Below are 4,250 nucleotides of genomic sequence, written 5' to 3'. Positions count from 1 at the left end.
GCAACGAATAGAGTATCAGTCATGTTCATCACAGCCTACCCGACTGCTATTGCAGAATGTGTTTATTCATCTCGAGAGCTCTTCATCCTGAAATCTCCATTTAGTGTAAGGACCACTCTCCAAATCTGGAAAATTTAAACACACTGTTGCACCGCTCACATTTATTCATTTCGGTCAGACGTTTGCGGGCGTGTCAGTCAATCAACCCCATGGTGAAGATGCACAACGTGACATTCGCGTGTGAATTAGACGGACGTAATTAACCACTCAAACGCGGAGCGCCGGTTAGTGTAAAATTCACGAAGCTCGGCCAGCCCACTAACTCGGTCGACGCTGGTTTCCTGTACAACACAACGCTTTGCGGATTCGTCTAGAGTGGTTTGTCCGGTCACAGCTTACTAAAATCGTCTGCTTTACATTGTATACCATAGAAGAAATAAGAGAAGAGACATCACTTTCACGCGTTAAAGCCATGACACAAGGCAGTTTGCAGCGTGCGAGATTATTCAATAAAAAACGCTGCCCACTCCTCGTGGTGGTGGTTGGCTTCTTAATTCCAGTTCGTTTCCCAAGTCCATTTCATGATCACATCGGTTGACCCCCGCCAACATCGGCTGGAAATCAATCAAAACTAGCCGGTCTAACATTTTCATCCGAAGAACGCGAATCATGGTAGGTTACAGTTTGAGTTTGAAGAAAATCTTTGAACTTGCGAATCCTCCTACGTTGTACTCAGGAAAGTTCCGTGAGGCTGTGGACTGATCTTGAACGCGCTCGTTCAAATTCTCTAGCGGAATGTGCAGAATGTGATTGATGTCAAGAAATAATACTGATTAATCAGTTGTACAAACGCCAGGAAGCGCAAAAATGGAAACTCATTCTTAGTAGTATATTCCGCATCTCTCTGAAACCACAGTTCAAACGAAGGAGACTATAATTTTACTTTCTCGCATTCAATTATAATTATTCAAACGCTTTTCATCTGCGCAGGCGGCTGCAGTTTAGTTCCATATTGCTGAAATCTAATCTAGGACAACTATGGACATGTGATTTGCGTTATGTTTGGCTCCCACGGCTCAGCATGGTGTTTTCGTGGAAGTGGTGGTGGGATTGTAGAGGAGTTGGTTCTTTATTGCATTTACTAAGGTACCGAAGTTAGTCATATTTTGAAAGAATACTTAAAAGATAGCTACGTCGTCCTTGCTCACGCAAAATCAAAATGTCGCATCCGTACGTGAATGTTGTTGAGAGAAGTAAATCAGTGTTGCAACACGCAACCCGCCAAACAAGGGATTCACCAAAGCTAGCATTTATTGTGGAGCCTCTACTTGTATTCCACCCATGTTGTATTGAATGCAGATCAAGGTTTTATGGTCACCGGTATACTGACTCCCAGAAAATGCCATGGGAGGAATCATTTTGTTTTTTGATAGTGCAAGTAAACATCATAATAAGCAGGCCATTACTTCGAAAATTTTGCAAAAATTCAGCCGAGTAGGACGATCTTTCGTAGCTACATAACACGCTAATGGGGTGAGAGTATTTATGCGCTGAATCACCAGCAATATATCATACTACGTATGACGGTCGTGGTTTCATCATCGATGCGTATTACTTGAGTTCAAACGCTTCGCATTTGAGCTTCTTAGGTGAGTCGCTTGGGGCTGTCGGAATAGTTTGCATTTTCCAAAGAATCCTGATAAATGAGAACCAGCATTGACCAGGAACATTCACGAGCTAATTGAGGGCACAAGGGGGTGGCCCTCGATGGCATTAGAATGTGATCGAAGATAGAAGAAGCGGAGAGTGTGTACAATTTTGAACTACCATAGTGATGCGACGCTGCCCGATTTCAGAACAGATGATCGAAGTTCTGGTGAATATAGTAAGGAGTGACGATTTGCGGTCAGTGCAAACTGGCATGGCCACATACAGGTATGGGTAACGTTCTTCGGCCAATTTTTTCGCCAATAAGTTCACAGCTAATCATGGTATCTTCCTTTGAGTTGGCTAGGTGGGGTAGGAGTATGAATAGGCCATTCAGAAACTGTGACTTGGGCGCACTTGCCTTCGCACCCGCATCATGATACAGGGTGGTTGGCTGACAGGCACTTGGGAACGTAGGACTAGTATGCTTTTGAGTATGCTAGTTTAAAACGAGGGTAAGAAAGTCTCTACAGACCTTTTCAAAAAGGCTTGGTAACGCTTCTTCAGGAAGTGGGGTAGCTAGCTTCAAAGAATAATGAGTCGCCAGTGCTTACTAATTCTGAGTGTTGGGCAAATGTAATGGAAGTGGCAGGTGGAAGCATGCAGGGATAGGAGATCGGAAAATAATGTGATGTTTTTGGCTGCTTTACATCTATAGAGGATGAGTTTGCATCAACATGGAACATAGCTTTCCAAGGACAAGCTTAGAGACTTTGCAAGACGCATTGTCTCAGAAGCGTCACGTCACATGTATTTAGTGTGCCTACGTTAACCTATGGACGAGACAGTTTTTTTATCTGCTATGTACCAAACGGTTATTACATCTGAAGGGCCGTTACTGCAGCCAAATCGAGCTTGAGCCAGCTGCACGGACGTTCAATAAAAGATACTCTGTTTTCACCACTGCAGAAGAGGAACTATTAGGCAGAGGGAAGGTCTTTGTATTTTGGGTATTTAGTTGTAGGGATAACTGTCAGCCGTTCATCGTCTGCTCAATCGTTTGCAGGTGTGTAAGGGATGGGCACGGTGGGATGGACGTCGGTGGAAGTTTAGGGCTGGACGGTGAACGAAAAGGTCGAGCAGGTTAGAGGAGTGATATGGGCAGGTAAGTCACTTTGAGAGGATGGAATATGGGTAGTCAAAACACATAAAACACTCAGAGGACAAAGTCGGGGGTTGCGAAATTGTTGTGAGGTGTGCTATTTTGATGTGAAATGAAGGATATTTATTCCAGGGGAATGAGATGGAAATATCCTTGCAGCTGCCAGATAGATCTTAATCATACTGGAAGGCATCGTGCCGAGACGCTGATGTGCGGGCGCTTTTTAACAACAACCAGACGATAAAGTTCATAAGAGAAAATTATCCACTAGATATTCAGCTGGATTCTGGTTAAATCTCTTGTGAAATCCAAATCGATGTACAAATGAGCGTATTATTCAAAATCAGGAACGAGTTGTTTAATGACAAGGGCGCTGGATCAGACAAACGCCGTTCAATGCCGGACAAATCAGTTGCTGACGGCACTATTGCAGAGGAGTGTGGTTGGTTGCGTGTTATAATGAGAACGACGGAACCTATGTTTCAAAAATTCTACCGGGTATAACTATCGGAAGCAGAAGAAACGTGGAGTTATTTTGCAGTACTTCAATAGGGCGGATTTGACTCCAAATACCCGCCCACGCCAGCCATAATCCATCCAAATGTTAAAAATATTTCGCGGCTGGGGGTTTTATAATTTTCAAGCGCGGGCAAGGTAGAGCAACGGTTATGCTGTTGAGCGACAGTTGTTCGTCTTCGGTTTAGGTTATAATGCACAGGTGGGCCCTCTTAAACAGCATGGAACAGAGAAACGGGCCCAGTAAGTACGATAAGTACCATCAGTAAAGGCAACGCTTACAGTCATGAGTAATCGGGCCCATCATTAGCCACCGGTTTAGGCTATCCCCTGCAGTTGAGGCGTTGTAATTATTGGCGCGAGTGCGTTCTGGCCTACGCTTTGCTATGAGTTTTCATGATAAGAGGTAGCGCGTACGGTTGTGAGAAGGACGTCCGTCGTTCATCAGTGGCTTATGTTGCCATTCACGGTTGAATCGGCTATCAGTGTGGAGGACCGTCGGTAACGGTTGGACTAGGCTAGCACGCATAGCCGAAATCTCCATCAGTGTCGAAAGTTGACACGCGCCCAGACTTACGATAAGTAGCCAAGGCAGGTGACAGTTTAGGTGATGAGGAGCAACGATTGGCCTTCTCTTCCGGCAATGTCGTTGGCCTTTATTCCATCTAAGGAGGTCACCATCGGAACAGGGAAGGATATTTTTGTTTGTAATGAATATATAGATACCTTGGAACACCGCATTATCTAGTTGTGCATATCTTACAATGTGATAACCCAGAGGTCGCTCAGTATTCGCACAATGGAATTAGATGTTCGAAGGCCACGACGTGCTCCTGATGGACTAAGGCAGGCAGACATTTAGGTTCACAGTACCAGTCCGAGCTTCTGAGCCTCACCTAAGCGCTTCGGGGTCTCACCAATGCTG

General features: G+C 44.8%; 2 protein-coding genes across 2 annotated transcripts in view; one reads left to right on the top strand and one right to left on the bottom strand.

Moving 5' to 3' along the window:
* Positions 1-4,250, top strand: part of T265_10976 (hypothetical protein) — a gene marked incomplete at both ends in the record, with an annotated part of 51,202 nt that overhangs the window by 33,714 nt on the left and 13,238 nt on the right. The window lies entirely within an intron of this gene.
* T265_10975 (hypothetical protein) overlaps positions 1-4,250 on the bottom strand; it is a gene marked incomplete at both ends in the record, with an annotated part of 30,889 nt that overhangs the window by 22,583 nt on the left and 4,056 nt on the right. The gene's annotated exons all lie outside the window — the stretch shown is intronic.

Source organism: Opisthorchis viverrini (assembly GCF_000715545.1).
Source record: "Opisthorchis viverrini unplaced genomic scaffold opera_v5_434, whole genome shotgun sequence".
Lineage (NCBI taxonomy): Eukaryota > Metazoa > Platyhelminthes > Trematoda > Opisthorchiida > Opisthorchiidae > Opisthorchis > Opisthorchis viverrini.
Note: the sequence above shows the minus strand (reverse complement) of the source record. Positions and strands in the feature narration are given on the sequence as shown.